Source organism: Palaemon carinicauda, chromosome 20, assembly GCF_036898095.1.
Source record: "Palaemon carinicauda isolate YSFRI2023 chromosome 20, ASM3689809v2, whole genome shotgun sequence".
NCBI classification, from domain to species: Eukaryota; Metazoa; Arthropoda; class Malacostraca; order Decapoda; family Palaemonidae; genus Palaemon; species Palaemon carinicauda.
The window spans coordinates 40489464-40506834 of record NC_090744.1 but is presented as its reverse complement, the minus strand read 5'-3'; the positions used below and the strand labels follow the sequence as shown (position 1 = coordinate 40506834).

Genomic DNA, 17371 nt, shown 5'->3' with positions numbered 1-17371 from the left:
AGGGGTGTTGTGTATGAAGCCCCTGTGGCCCAATGGATAAGGCATTGGCCTCCTAAGCCAAGGATTGGGGGTTCGAGTCCCCCCAGGGGTTACATGATAGACTTTTATTTGGTAGTATTTAGCAATAAACCTATTTATAAATAGGTCAAAGGCACAGACCCAGCTCTCGCGCCGACAAGAGCTCTCCAGCCTTTTTAAGTTCAGCAGCACCGGACTTGGCAACACCTGGATGGGTGGACTTTTATCCACACAGTCACTAGGACCTCTCAACTTTGGTTGAAGAGGCCGCATATAAGAAAGAATCCAGTTATTTACTTTGGCTTTTTTGCTAATTAAATAACTGTTGTTGACCTCAGTGACTAGCTCAATTCCATCCAGTATGGCTGATGATGGTCATGACAGTCTCCGCACCTACAGAAGGAGTTTGTACCCCACTTGGATCAATCCCTGCAAGAATGGGGCTCAGCAGTGCAAGTGCAATCGCTGCCAGAGGTACCAGAACTACAGGCAACAGCTAGCAGACCACATAGGGTTCAAAATAAGGGACCCAACGGTGCTCTCCCACAGGAAAACATGCAGTTGTTTTCAGTGCTATACCCTGGTACTTGAGAGCATCTACCACCTCCTACAAAGGAAGCACAGGCCAGGATATATGGATATACCATCCTACCCTCCACAGCCTCCTTATCCAGACGTTTTTCAGAGGAAATACCGGGTGCAAGCACGGTATAAAGAGACAGTCTCTGCACCCAGTTGCAGTAACTCTCTCCCCTTTGAACGGGACTGTGACTGCCAGTCATGTGTGTATGCTATCTGGAGCAACACTGTAGGCCACAGCTCCCCCACTCATGCCAAACCAGCTATGGACTCCGAAGACCCACCTATCCCGGAGCCACCCACTCCATCTCCAGCACCAGCTGTCCAGAAGACACCTGAAAAGATGGAAGCAGAGGACGCTCCACTCACCGCAACTCCGGAACCTGAGACCAACGTTTCAACCATGGCTCTAGACCTGACTGACAACCAACCACCGCAACTAGCAGAACTGCACCCTGAGGATTGCAACTGCACTCCATGCCTTTCACAGCTCCTAATGGAGGCTCAGGCAATCACTGAAAATGACCCAAGCTTGGACCTAAACTTGGCCGCTGCTGAGGGACCACAACCACCTGTCAGCCAACCCAAACAGCTTGTCAAATTCAAGATGGCAGCTGTAGAAGGCTCACCGTCATATGCAGCAGTTGCTGCTATTGCCACCGCCAACCCTGGCATCAAGATCACAGCCAGGGCCAACCTAAAAGGGGATTTAATCATATCCCCGAAGGACCTTGCCAGTGTCAACATCCTCCAACAGGAAACCTCCCTGACCCTCCTGGACCCCGAGAAGAGACTCAGACAGGCAGTGATCTATCGGTTTCCTGTAGACATGCCACTGTCATTCGTCACCGACTGCAGCAATGTTGCAAAAGCCGAGAGGAAGCTGGACCACCGCAAACTTCCCACCAAGGAAGTAACAGTCACCTTTATTGGGCAAGTCCCTAAAGCACTGGATTTGGGCCTCTGGGGAAAGTTTCCCATCAGAAGTCCAAAGCGAGAACCACTGCGCTGTTACAACTGCCAGCGCTATGGGCACCATAAAGAAGAGTGCAGGAACCCTACAATGTGCGGAGTCTGCAGCCACCGCCATCCCACACAGGACTGCATTAACGCACATCGGAATGGGACAAAAACCCAGGCAAAATGTCCCAATTGTGCGGGACCTCACCATGCATGGAACAAGAATTGTCCTGAATTCTTGAAGAGGCTACCAACCCCACTGGCAGCCCCACCGACCAAACCTGAGGCTGCACCAAGGCAGACACCTAACAAACCTGAGGCTGCACCAAGGCAGGCACCGAAACCCCAGCGGATTCAGCGAACCAGGCCTCCCCGACGACAATCCGAGACTCCCCCTCCAGGAACCCCTACTGCAGCCACGGACCAAGAACCCAGCGCTGTTGCTAGCCCAGCTGAAGAGCCAACCTCCAGCACTGTGCAATCTCCTCCCCAACCCCCAGCAATATCTGCCATCTTATCCCTGGCAGAGGCCCTGCCAGTGGATACCTTGATCCCCCTAGTACTGCAACTACTAGTCAAAGTCTGCTCCCTTGCTAAGACTCCCTCCTCTGTAATTCATTCCCTCCTCAGTCCCTTAGTTTCACCCTCCCCGGTGCAGAGATAGGCATCTATGCTTAAAACTGCCACTTTTTCCTACTACTCGAATTCTTCCCTCCTCTCCCAGTCTCTCCTACTTACTGGGACTTACTGCTATCAACACTTTTACCTACTACTGAAACCTTTCATTTCGGCTCCAAGTGGTCCTGCTTTTTGGTCCGCAAGGTCATGCTCTTGGTGCTGAGCGACCACACTGGCAACCACGCTCAAGGGGCTGAGCAGTTGCAAGACCTATCTTTGCCAACCTGGCGACTATGCTCAAGGGGCTGAGCGGTCGCACCTGCAGCTACGCTCAAGGAGCTGAGCGGCTGCAAATCCAGACATGAGAGACTGGTACTGCTGTGACACTATTGCCTACTTAGGGCAATAAATACTACGGGCTGCTACACAAAAGCCCGTGTCCAGCAGTAAGGCTGGGCAATCTTTTAATTTTGTACCTATTTTTTGTGTTTGAATACCTACGGGCCTAACAATAAAAAGGCCCGTGCCAACAAGAAGTGTTGGCTTTAATACACCAAGAAGAAGAAGAAGAAAGACCCAGGGGTGTTGTGTATGAAGCCCCTGTGGCCCAATGGATAAGGCATTGGCCTCCTAAGCCAAGGATTGGGGGTTCGAGTCCCCCCAGGGGTTACATGATAGACTTTTATTTGGTAGTATTTAGCAATAAACCTATTTATAAATAGGTCAAAGGCACAGACCCAGGGGTGTTGTGTATGAAGCCCCTGTGGCCCAATGGATAAGGCATTGGCCTCCTAAGCCAAGGATTGGGGGTTTGAGTCCCCCCAGGGGTTACGTGATAGACTTTTATTTGCTATTATTTAGCAATAAACTTATTCATAAATAGGATAAAGGCCCATACCCAGGGGTGGTGTATATGAAGCCTCTGTGGCCCAATGGATAAGGCATTGGCCTCCTAAGCCAAGGATTGGGGGGTTCGAGTTTCCTTCAGGGGTTACCTGGTAAGCTTTTATTTGCTAGAATTTAACGAAAAGCAAATTAAAAATTGGTCAATGTCACAGGAGTAGTGTGTATGAGGTCACTGTGGCTCAATGGATATTTTTCATCTAATCTATATATGGGGTTTCTAGGTTACTGCGTGGTGTTACCTGATAGATTCTGATTTGCTAATATTTAAGAATAAAACAGTTGTAATCAGGATGAAGGATCACTAGCCAAACGATTTGAATGGCTGATATTTAACAATAAGCCACTTAAGAACAATGCAAAGGCAAATATGTATAATGTGCATAAGGCTCTTGTGTCCCAGAGGCCTCTTAAGAACAATGCAAAGGCACATGTATAATGTGCATAAGGCTCTTGTGTCCCAGAGGCCTCTTAAGAACAATGCAAAGGCACATATGTATAATGTGCATAAGGCTATTTTATAGTACTCTAAGCCAAGGATTGAGAGTTTGACATTAATCTTTTTTAAACTGAAACAATGCCTCCCTAAGATAGGGGTTGCTGGCTGGATTTCCCCGAGGGGTGTGCTCAGTTTTAAATGGGTAATGGACAGGAAATTGTGAAGAATAGGAAGACGTATCGTGCATTAAAAAAACTTCACTGAAAAATACTTTCAAGCCACTTATTCTCTAGCTATTATCAGGGTTATAAAAATTTGTCTCCTTTTTATCTTAAGTAATAACTCTTTGTTTTCTTAGAAACGGGTTAGATCTAATGTAGGGACGGGGAAAATTTAATAAGGCGCTGGCAATGGATCCATGAAGGTTGACCCTATATCATATTTAGATTAGGTTCCTGAATGACGATTAGGGCAAAACGTTTGAAATGTGGTCGAGCACTCTCGTTTTACCCAATTTACAAAACTTTGGTTTTGTATTTTATATAATTCGGCAATGCAAGATTTACTAAAATCCAAATCGGCCACAGCGGTAAAAGTAAATAAAAGGCGTGTTTGCCTCTTTTACTACAACAACCGGCGCTAAACTGCTTTTTATATAATTTTCCCAAATATACACACCAATTATTCATTGGCATAGTTGATGCGTATATATTTTTCTATCTCCTTTAATCTATATTTTCTATACATTTTTACCTGCATTATTTACGTATGTGTGCATTCTATTCAATGTAAACTTTATTAATAATGAAATGGCATCTTTGTTATTTCTCCAATTATGCAGTGATAGTAGAAGTTACTCTGTCCTGAAGTGTGTCTAAACTCGTTTAAAAGAAGTGTAAATCCTTCCTTATACTTACTTTGTCTGACAGTGTGTTAACCTTTGGGAAGGGAATTTAAGAGGTATTTGAAGTTTTCTTTCGTTCGCGTAAGGTTATCAAATAATATATTTTTCTCTTAGATATACTTACTACCAAGCTTTGTTTTCTTTTCACACTTTAAACTGCTTGAAATGTATACATACATACATAGGTGTAGATAAACGGATGAACAAACATGCACACACAGCGGGGAGTCTTGGACATTTGTCTTTGAATATCACTGCGCTGAACAAACACTGAATCCAAATAACCGAAGGCTTACGCTTGTGATCTACACACGACCGTACAAATGGAAAGAGTTTTTGAGAACAAGAGGGAGAGTTGACTTAAGATTTGTTATTCAATTCGATAAATATAACGTAACAGAGAGAGAGAGAGAGAGAGAGAGAGAGAGAGAGAGAGAGAGAGAGATCTGACAGGAAATTTGTATGCTTGTATAGTTAATACGGACTCCCCCTCATGCAAGGCTGCACCGAAGAAATGAGACTTGTACTGAATCCTGAGAATAAGGGGTTTTAAATAAAGTGCCTTGGCTGCCAGCACCATGATTGAAGGGAAAGCCTTGAAATACAGAGGTAATTCCAAGGTCTGCTGTCGGAGATTCATAGCCTTTCACTCCTCCTTTGAAACCGGTCTGTCATTACGGACATTGGCAATTGGAGACCTGTTCTTACTGCCGTACCTGCTGTCAATAGTATTTTTGCCATGAACATGGAGAGAGAGAGAGAGAGAGAGAGAGAGAGAGAGAGAGAGAGAGAGAGAGAGAGAGAGAGAGAGAGAGAGAGAGAGAGAAACTGGAGAAGGGTTCCTTTGAGTATCATGTAATATTTGTTTCTAATTTTATTGGTCCAAGACATTTCAAGTAATTATGTGTGTCTTATGTCATTAGATGCACCGCTGAATCCGAAAGGATTTCCTGGATGTCCTTTGCTATTCTTGCCATTAAAATGGTGAGAGGGAAACACAAGGGTCTTCTTGTGGTTTTCTTGGTCCGTTTCTATTTTAGTGTATTAATGGTTTTGCTGGTAAATAAGGTGTTAGTTTTATTTATGGGTTTGTGTGTGGATATTTTTGTGTGTGGGGAGAGAGAGAGAGAGAGAGAGAGAGAGAGAGAGAGAGAGAGAGAGAGAGAGAGCTCAGGATTCTTCGCGATCTTGCATGGTAATCTATAAGTACTTGTTTCTTTTTTTTAAGAGAGTTTGTTATATCACTCTTTTCCTCTTTGCCTCTGGTTCTTTTGCTTTACACTGAATCATTACATGATGAAAATCATGTCTTTCTTTTGTTCTGTTGGCCTTTGAGCCTTATTATATACTATGACAGGACAGTCCATAATCAAACCATTGTTCTCTAGTCTTGGGTAGTGCCATAGCCTATGTACCATGGTCTTCCACTATCTTGGGTTTGCGTTCTTTTGCTTGAGGGTACACTAGGGCACAATATTCTATTTATGTTCTCTTCCTCTTGTTTTGTTAGTTTTTATAGTTTATATAGGAAATATTGTAGTAAGTTTTATGTTCATTGGTGTCTTGTTCGTCCTGTAACTGAGGAATAAAAAATAATGCTTCATTGCAAAGAAAGGCTCACGAATTTAAGCAGACCCTTCCACAAGTGTTTCACCATCCTTTGTTATTTGTATAAACAAGTCTTAAGTCACACTGTTTATTATTATTATTATTGTTACTTGCTAAGCTACAACCCTAGTTGGAAAAGCAGGATGCTATAAGCCAGGGGGCTCCAACAAGGAAAATAGTCCAGTGAGGAAAGGAAAGAAGGAAAAATAAAATAGCGTCAGCACCGTAACATTAAAATAAATATTTCCTATATAGACTATAAAAACTTTTAACAAATCAAGAGGAAGCGAAATTAGATAGAATAGTGTGCTTGAGTGTAGCCTCAAGCCAGAGAACTCCAACCCAAGACAGTTAAAGAAGTTAGGACATACTTTTATTTAACTTTACAAAAGCAACCAAAAGTATCTCAAACTTAATTCTCACCTCGCAGAGTAGCAATAAAGTTTCTGTATCCGGGTTTCCAAAACAACTACTTTACATTAGGTCATGAATGAAGTATTTTGCACGAGCAAATTAGATAAAAGTGTCTTTTATCAGTGCTTTACCCATCAACAGGATATATTTTGTATCTTTCGTTTACTTTAATACTTAATTTTTTTCATATTCCTATGATCTTCGTTATAATGTTTTATTCTAATAAAAAAGAAAATCACTACTAAACATTCACATTTCTTCCATTCAACTCGCTTACGAAACCAACAAATCAATCATCACATCATTACGAACGTAATCCCACGCCAATACATCATTCATTTCGTCATTATGTTCTCATCTTGCGATTAATAAACACGACCCGTCGCGCTCATACAAATGTCATTGGTGGGAATGGAGTAGCGATTACTCTTTGATATACTTGTACAGTTCTTTCGCAATCATTCCCCCCCACCCCTCCCAGCTTTCATCCCTCAATCACCCTCCCCCCACCCTCCCCATTGATCAAAACCACAAAAACCGCTCATCGTGATTGCTTCATAGCGGTTCCTCAAACCCACATAGCAACACCCCCATCCCCCCACCCATCCTATACACTCCAACATGGAAGCCTTTCATGCCTCCTTTACCAGAGCCCCATTCTTTACTCTTGTTGAACATTCATCTTCCATTATTTCATACAGGCACACATACACAAATATATACAGTATCTATCTATCTATCTATCTATTTAGCTATATATATATATATATATATATATATATATATATATATATATATATATATATATATGTATGTATGTATGTATGTATGTATACATACATACGTATATACATATAGTTGAGAAAGGGGGAGGGGCGGGAAGGATCGAATTTTGTGCGTATTCTTGCATATCTAAATATTTACATATAGTATTTGGCGGCTTGGGTACACCACTGTATATATATATATATATATATATATATATATATATATATATATATATATATATATATATATATAATACTGTATGTTTCACAAAAAGAGGATGCGCATAAGACACTTATTTTATATATATATATATATATATATATATATATATATATATATGCATATATATATATATATATATATATATATATATATATATATATATATATATATATATATATATATATATATGAATATATATATATATATATATATATATATATATATATATATATATATATATATATATATATATATATATATATATATATATATATATATATATATATATATATATATATATATATATATATATATATATATATATATATATATATATATATTCCTCTTTCTTCTTTCCCTTTCACCACCCTTCATCAGGCCTGTTCAGTCTAGCATTGTTCTCTCTACCTATCTTAATTCTTCTTTTCCATGCTCTCTCCCCTTCTACTACAACACATCTACCTTCTCTTATCACTCCATTCCACAAACTTTCATATCCAATTCACGCTTCCATGCCATACGAAGAATAATCCCCCATACATTTACTCCTATCCCTGATTAATTATCGATTATAGACCAATTATAAGTTGTTGTCGTACTGGAATGCCCTCGTTGTTAATGGGCCATAAACAATTTTGGACATTTCAATCTGTTAAAGCACATCGTTAACGACCGGGCTCGATACGATAGAGCTGCTGTACATTTTTGTGACTATTTTTTATTACGATCATGTTGATCGTTGTTAGTATTGGTATAATTTTTTTTTCATTGCTGACTCTGTAATTGAAATTGATGTAACAGTAATTTTCAGATGGTAGAATAGTTGTTTAAAATACATTATGTACTCGTACATCTTGAAATATCCTTTTTTTTTTTTTTTTTGAATACGTGATGGACTCGTACATCTCAAATATCTTTTTGTCGGGCAACGTGTAGTATCTTATTGCTGTTTCATTTAGATAGCACTATTTTCTCTAGTTGTCTGATTATGTACGCATTCATATCTGGTCTTTGCTCAATTAAATTACTTCCAACGTAAATGAAATGAAGTATATTACTACTTCAAGATTTTTAAGTTACTTGAAGTTCTCTTTTTTCTTTAGTGTGGAAACTGAAGCAGGATTGCCACTTGGGTGAAGCGTAGTTTTATTAAAAAGATGTAATGATTGTTCGATTATATAATTAAAACACTCTTAATGTGTATTATTCACGAAGACATTCAACGAAGTTTGAATTAGAGATGCAAATGAGAGCAGTGTCTTTTGGTTTGAAATTTGAAGAGTCAGAGGAGATGCTTTTATGTTATTTTGGAAATAATACCGATATACTTCCTTGCAGTCATTGTAAGCATCATTTACGGAGATTATAATAATGGGCGTAGACACAATGAAATTCTCATAAATTTTCTCTGAACGGTATTATGGATTTGATGGATACTATAGTCCATTTCTTTTAGCGAGGCAGATTTGCACCGACTCGCAACGGTGCACTTTTAGCTCGGAATAGTTTCCTTCTCGCTGATTGGTTAGAATGATCTTGTCCAGCCAATCAGCGATCAGGAAACTTTTCCGAGCTAAAAGGGCACCGCTGTGAGTCGGAGCAAATATGCCTCGCTAAAAGAAATGGACTATAGTTGGTAGGCAATCGTTGTTGCATTACTAATCGCTCCAAATATTTCTTTATAATTTATTATTTATACATGTATATGTGTATAATTCAATGTATGTATGTATGTATGTATGTATGTATGTATATCTATGATATGCACTTATGCATTTATATATGTTTGTTCTCAGGCTTTTGGAAAATATAGTACCGTCCAACTATTCGACAACTAACCCGCTTACTTACGAAATTGTTCTAATTAGATTTTACATAAGGTTTAACATGTATTCCTTTGATATTCTGGAGTAGAAGTTTATTCTGGTGTATTTGTAGATTGTAGCAATACTGTAACGTTCTCATTGGATTAACATTCCACTCCAAAGAGATTTCAAGCTACAACAAACTACTGTACTGTAATTGTTCAGTGGCTACTTTCCTCTTGGTAAGGGTAGAAGAGACTCTTCGGCTATGGTAAGCGGTTCTTCTAGGAGAAGGACACTCCAAAATCAAACCTTTGTTCTCTAGTCTTGGGTAGTGCCATAGCCTCTGTACCATGGTCTTCCACTGTCTTGGGTTAGAGTTCTCTTGCTAGAGGGTACACTCGGGCACACTTCTTTCTAGTTTCTCTTCCTCTTGTTTTGTTAAAGGTTTTATAGTTTTTATGGGAAATATTTATTTTAGCGTTGTTACTATACTAAAAATATTTTATTTTTTTTATTTCCTTTCCTCACTGGGCTATTTTCCCTGTTGGGGCCCTTGGGCTTATAGCATCTTGCCTTTCCAACTAGGGTCGTAGCTTAGCATTTAATAATAATAATAATAATAATAATAATAATAATAATAATAATAATAATAATAATAACCTGTAATTAATAGATAATTTCACTATTTGCACGATTTTTCAAAAGACATACCCAATATACTTATGATTCTCTCCCCGAAGCTAGGACCTGGGTGAGTCAGGCAGCGGCTACTGATGACTCCATAGGCTCCTACAATCCCCCTCCCCTTTAAATAACTCACACAAACACCGAGGTTACGGACACATGGTCTAAAGCAGTGGTTCCCAAGCTTTTTTCTGTCATTTCCCCCCTGCACCCAGTTCAACCATCCAGATTTCCCCCTTCATGCCCCGCCCAGCCCTCTTGCCCACTCGCCTGCCTCAGAAATGGGCATGATACTCTAATTCTCCCCTTGAATATCATGTCAGTGAGAACTGATATGATCATATCAAAATTGAATGGCTAACAACATATTGCCGCACGTACTATGAGGACATTTTCTGCATGTTTTAGTTAGTAGATAGTGTAATTATTTCCCCTCTGGAAGCTTCATATTTCCCCCCAGGGGGAAATTTCCCCCAGGTTGGGAACCACTGGCTAAAGTATCGGGATATGAGTGGGGCTCGACCTCTTGAGCAATTGATTGCGAGTTTGAGCCGTTTCCCTTAGGTAATTAAAAGCATCTAATGAGAAAACCCCCTTTTTTTCTGTAGACATTGTAGCAATTCAATTAACTGTACTTTACTTCATGAAATGCAAGATTGAGCGTAGAGTGCGTGTAAAAATTTCTCTAGTGCCCAAATCTACTTGTATGCTGCAGCAAGTTCAGAAAAAAATGAAATGTCCGTTATTTGTATTCAAGCGACGTGAAAAGTTTTAAGTTTGCCTAATTCCACCGCAGAATTATCCCTGTGATAATCGTGTACTATGAATACATTCCCGTAATTATTATTATTATTATTATTATTATTATTATTATTATTATTATTATTATTATTATTATTATTATTATTATTATTATTATTATTACTGACAAAGCTACAACCAAATAATTTTTGAAGAGGAGGATGCTATAGCCCAAGAGCTCCAACAAGAGAAAGTAAATAAGGAAATGAATAAACTACGTTATATGAGAGGTAATTAATAGTGAATTAAAAAAAATTAAAGATCAGTACCAACGTTAAAAAAGATCTGTCATATATGAACTATGAAGTTTTGTATCGAGTAGTCTCTCTCTCTCTCTCTCTCTCTCTCTCTCTCTCTCTCTCTCTCTCTCTCTCTCTCTCTCAACGTCCTCTGATTATTGCGATTCAAGTTTCGCGAATGAGGACCTTTTATGTCCTCGCCAAATAGCTTTAACAAAGATCTGTCATATATGAACTATGAAGTTTTTTATCGAGTAGTCTCTCTCTCTCTCTCTCTCTCTCTCTCTCTCTCTCTCTCTCTCTCTCTCTCTCTCTCTCTCAACGTCCTCTGATTATTGCGATTCAGGTTTCGCGAATGAGGACCTTTTATGTCCTCGCCAAATCGCTTTAACACAATTATTTTTATGATAAGCAAAAGTTTATTTTTCATTTGTTCGTGATCACGTGTTTGGATTATGTTTCTGAAGATACGCGTAAAGATGGTAAAAATGTAATACGTTTTCATGTATTCTCTTCAGTCTTGCGTTTTGAGTATTGTAAACATATGGCACTTTCTTTAAAAAGGAAATTATCAGTATTAACCTACGCATCAGAAACTTGGAGCCTTACTAAAGCCTTAGAACATAGGCTAGCTACAACTCAAAGACCTATGGAAAGAATAATGATGGGAATAACACTAAGAGACAGAAAAAGAGCAACATGGATACGAGAGCAAACTAAAGTAGAGGATATTCTCAGATGTAAGAAAAAGAAATGGACATGGGCAGAACATATAATGCAAATGACAGACAATAGATGGACATTGATAATATCGGAATGGGTCTCTACAGATTGTGAAAGAAGCAATGGAAGAAAGAAAAGACGATGGATCGACAAACTAAGGAAGTTTGCGACCATGAACTGGCACAGAAAGACCATAAACAAGCACAAGTGGAAGAACATGTCCGAGGCCTTCGTTCTGCATTGGACAAGTAACGGCTGATGATGATGATTTTATATATATATATATATATATATATATATATATATATATATATATATATATATATATATATATATATATATATATATATATATATATATATTTCAGCGTTAGCCATATAAAAAATATACTGTAATTAAATCTTGGTTTTGATTGGTCTCCCTGGATTATGGTGTGGTCCTAGACCCTGTAGCCAGCACCGGCCCAGAGGACGCAAAATTCTATAATTCATTATTGTCTTTATTCGGGAGGGAACCTCCATAATAGGGAAATGTTTTATTCTAAGAGCAATACTTAGATTTAGAAATTAAGGCTTTGCCTTTTGCTTTATGTTTTTATTAGTAATAAGGCATTCTTTAATATTTTGGTAATTTGATGTAAAAATTGCGTTAGTTTTTACTAACTATAGTAGTATTGCCTAACATTCACCAATATTAGAGTAGCAGCAGTAACAAAGATGATTTTTCTTTTACGTTCCATTGTTCTCGTACTATCAACATGTTGCTATTATCTCCAATAGTAGTAGTAATAGTAGTAGTAGTAGTAGTAGTAGTAGTAGTAATAGTAGTAATATTTCACGTTCCCTAGTAGTTTTTGCAGTAATATCATTGCGAATAATTTTCCCTTTCATTCTCTGGAAGTAATAACCGTTGTCGCGTTATTTTTCTGTGCCTTGCCTACTAACGAAAACGAACAGGTGCACGAAAACTCATTCAGAGCTGTCATTTCAGCAGCGTGTAATGGTAGCCTTATCACCCACAATGGCAGGTAGCAGCGTAATCCACTCCCACGGTTGGTAATGCCATTAAGGCGTGCTGCAAGGAAGGTTTCAGCTGGATATGGAGTGGTGCTATTATGGTCTCTGAGGCTCGGGTTTGCATGATGTTGTTTCGATTGTTTCAATTATTTTATTGGTAAATGTCTCCTTTTGAATACATGGAACTACTACTACTACTACTACTACTACTACTACTACTACTAATACTACTGCTGGTGCTACTACTACTACTACTACTACTACTACTTATGATAATAGTAATAATAATGGTGCTATTAATAATAGTTTAGTGCTTAAATTGTAAAATGTTATATCCTAGATTATCGCCCACAAGTCAACCCAGCTTTAATTGGGAACTCGAGTTTGGATATTGTTTTGTTTCACTACTACTATTATTACCACTACTACTACTACTTATAATAATAATAATAATCCCAGACTATCGCCCACAAGTCAACCTAGTTTTGAATGGGAATCAGCATTTATTGAGGTTAAGATCAAGGGCGTTGGGCTAGCTTTAAAAATCACAAAGTTAACTTTTCTTGTTTTAGCCGTCTTCAGTGAGTAGAATATGGTAAAGGAAAAAAGATAAATGCTGTTGTTAGACAATCTTATGAGGTATTACTTAAATACGAATGATTTTATCAAAACAATACGAGTGCAAACTGTCGGATTTGAATTATGAGCGAATTAACCAATTTCGGATTGAAACCGGCCTCAGGGATTTCTATTTGGGTGTTTAGCAAAACTTAAACTCTAAATATAAACAAGTGAATGAAAGTACCTCAACACGCATAGGTACAGTACTGTACTGTGTGTGAGCGCTTGCGTGTCTGCTTTCTATAGTCTGTCTAGAATGTTATGAAACATCAAGTAGGTTTGCGGCGATGCCAAACTTCCTCAAGACTTTTAATCTGACTCAAGCTAATCCCAGCATCCTTCCATTCCGGGTCCTTTAATACGGTCGTAAAATTTCCTTTTTAATCCCATAATCTGGATCTTTCCAGTCACACAAAAGCTGAATGGTTGTTGTGGATTAAGTTGACCTTGTGTTTCGAAAACAGCTCATAAAGTTGATTGCTTTGTTTATTTTAAAAACATTCATGTAAATTTTTTTTTTATTTTTTTTTTAGGGAGAGTTCGAGCACCATATAAAGTACAGGAGACAAGTAAATGTCCTTTAATACATATCACAGTATTTCTACAACTTTGAAGAGATCCTATACTGTAGCTGTTACCCCAAATAAGGGTTAGTTCTAAAGAACTAATATGATTTTTAGCGCTATATAAATTTTATCTTCATTTTCGTAAGTACATTAGCCGTGCAAAAAATATTCCACAACAAACATCGCTTTATACATTTCTACAGAAAATGACCTGCATCGTGTCAAACTCCCATACATACGCAGCACCATTTATTCTCACTTGCAATTGCGCGTCCTGGATATTAGGGCTCTTATTTCTTCTTTGCCAATATTCCTGTTCTCCATCCATACAGCTCATGTTGTCTACCTCTCCCATTTTCTCCTAACAAACCGGAATTTCCGAACTTATCGTTATTAGTTCTTTAGAAGTGACCAAGTCATCTCAAAACTCTTTCATCTACCCTTTCAGTTAGTTTATTCTTTTCACTCTTACGTATCTCTTCAATCCTCACTATTTCCGTACTTCTTACGTCGCTCATACTACACAACCAGTTCTTTTCAATCTTTTTCCTTTAATATTCACTTCTATATCGAAGAGTTGACTTTTCAGCCCCTCCTTATAACCCTACATTAGTCACCATATCTTGCTTCACCTATGATGTGATTTACCTTTTCTCTCATCATACCATCCATAATATGTTACATCAACTCCCGACATATAATATATGACCCATAGGAATTAGCGGCCTTCATTTTATCATCCTAATTAATTTTAATTGCTTGATCAAAATAGATTTCATTTTCTCATCTTCACTAATTTTTGAGTCGTTTAATATCTTTAGAAATTTATCTACAATATCCCTGATAAGAATCATTCTTCAATAAATTTTTCCCACAGGACTCATTTCTCTCATCAATCCCCGCCCCCCTAATTTTACTTTCACAGTAGCTGTCTTTTCTATGACTTCTCTTATCATTCATATCTCAGTCATGTAGACAAAGCACACCTGGTCATTCTTCTGTCTACGTGTTTAATTCACTTCTATGAAAAAAATCCATTACCCGCAGAGGACTATTAATCTTCTATATCTATAACACATGTCATCGGCATTCTCTACATTGCCTCCCTATTGATGGTGTAATAAGCTATTCTTAGCTCCACGTTTCCTACATACACAGCTTTTTCAGTTCACTATTTTAATGTTTACAGATACACACTTTTAGTGATAAGAATGTTCCTTCATAACTTGGTTTATATAAAATTTTACTAGTAATTGAATAGTTACTGTCACATTTGTCCGTAGAATACTGAGATATTTTGATTGTGAAATCGACGAAGAATCCCTTGCGCAGAAGAGATTTTCACGAAATTGTCTGCTTCGTAAGCTTATCTGCACTTCCTCTAGTCTAAAGCCCCTGTCACGTTTTAATTTTTTATATGATTTTTGCATAATTTCTTATTAGTGTATAAAGTTTTTGCTAAACCAACAGTAATTTGCTGGAACAGAAGTGTATAATATTTTCACACCGCTTAGTAGAATATGGAGTTTGCCTAAGCATAGAAATAAGCATGTACTTTTTATTTCTAGACTTGATTAAAGTATTATTTAAGAAAAATATTGTCATAATTTTTATATTTGATATTAACATATATAATTTTTCTACTAAACTATTCCGTCCGTCCGTTTAAGTAGTGTATATATATATATATATATATATATATATATATATATATATATATATATATATATATATGTATGTATATTATATATATATATATATATTATATATATATATATATATATATATATATATATATATATATATATATATATATACACACATATGGTTAAGCACACTATCCTCTAAATATCTTAATTCTGAAATGAAATTAATTATAGAAAAATTCTATATATATATATATATATATATATATATATATATATATATATATATATATATATATATATATATGTAAATATAAATATGTATGTATATATATATATATATATATATATATATATATATATATATATATATATATATATATATATATATATGTGTGTGTGTGTGTGTGTGTGTGTGTGTGTGTGTGTGTGTGTGATAAAGCACACTATCCTCTAAAAATCTTAATACTGAAATGAAATTAATGAAAGAAACATTCATCCTCACGTGGGGTTCGAACCTGTGTTGGTTGCAAGACTAACATCAATACAAAACCAATTTTCAGATTATCGGTGGTTCGAATCACCCTGAGGACGGAGAATCCTTTTAATTCATCTCCTTTCGGATTTCAAAGTTTTTAGGCAACAGAGTATCATAAAATACCAGGAATTCAATAAGTTACAGCCATTTTGATGCGCGAAACTGGTAAAGGGAGATAGCAAACTCTCTCTCTCTCTCTCTCTCTCTCTCTCTCTCTCTCTCTCTCTCTCTCTCTCTCTCTCTCTCTCTCTCTCTCTCTCATTTAATAAAATGCATTTGGATTTTTCATAAATCATCATTTACATACAATATCATCAGGGCAAAATTACTTTCATGGATACTGCATGTTGATAATAAGATAGCTGAGTAATGAGCATATACAATACATAGACGAGAAAGGAAGCCAACGTAATCATCTAGTGAAACAAGATGATAACAGATCTCAGTCCCAACCAGTCACACAAGTGATAACAGTCATATTCTTTTTTTCATCTCAGTAATTCACTACTATTCCAATTCAACTGACAAAAACTATAATAACTTTTGAACTAATGAAAAATACTGTAATAAATCTTATGATAAAGAATTTATCTGCGGTAGCATAAAATTTTTATAAGAATGAGTATTTAATCATATTCTTTTATACGAAGGTCCAGTCATTGATGATCTAGTTTCTAAATTCTTTATTTGGATTTGGAGGTATAAAAGTATATATATATATATATATATATATATATATATATATATATATATATATATGTGTGTGTGTATGTGTGTGTGTGTGTGTGTGTGTATGTATGTGTACTGCATATCTAGATATTGTTCTGAAATACGTTGCCTTTTATTACTGCGTACCCGGATATAAAATATTTTGGCAATTGACGATGGTACAAGGATATTGTTAAGACAGGAAGGTTTTAATTTATTATGAATATTTCATCATAGAGAGAGAGAGAGAGAGAGAGAGAGAGAGAGAGAGAGAGAGAGAGAGAGAGAGAGAGAGAGAGAGAGAGAGAGAGAGAGAATGTCGTTAAAATGCTTCCCCGATCCCAAAATGTCTTGCGGGAAAAGATGGTACAAGGTTATTGCTAAATCATGAAGTTCTTAATCTAATCTCGTTTTGATTTATCTGTGTGTGAGAGAGAGAGAGAATGTCGTTAAAATGCTTGCCTGATACCAAAATGTCTAGCGGGAGAAAGTGGTACAAAGTTATTGCTAAAACATGTTCGTAATCTAATCTCATTTTAATTTATATGAGAGAGAGAGAGAGAGAGAGAGAGAGAGAGAGAGAGAGAG

The 17371-nt window shown here is 37.1% G+C and overlaps 3 non-coding genes across 3 annotated transcripts; all 3 read left to right on the top strand.

The window, feature by feature from the left end:
- The first annotated feature begins 18 nt into the window (after positions 1-18).
- TRNAR-CCU (transfer RNA arginine (anticodon CCU)) lies at positions 19-91 on the top strand. Its single transcript has one exon. It is a non-coding gene; the product is annotated as a tRNA-Arg (tRNA).
- Positions 92-2771: 2680 nt separating this feature from the next.
- TRNAR-CCU (transfer RNA arginine (anticodon CCU)) lies at positions 2772-2844 on the top strand. Its single transcript has one exon. It is a non-coding gene; the product is annotated as a tRNA-Arg (tRNA).
- An 88-nt stretch (positions 2845-2932) lies between these two features.
- On the top strand, positions 2933-3005 carry TRNAR-CCU (transfer RNA arginine (anticodon CCU)). Its single transcript has one exon. It is a non-coding gene; the product is annotated as a tRNA-Arg (tRNA).
- Positions 3006-17371: the final 14366 nt, after the last annotated feature.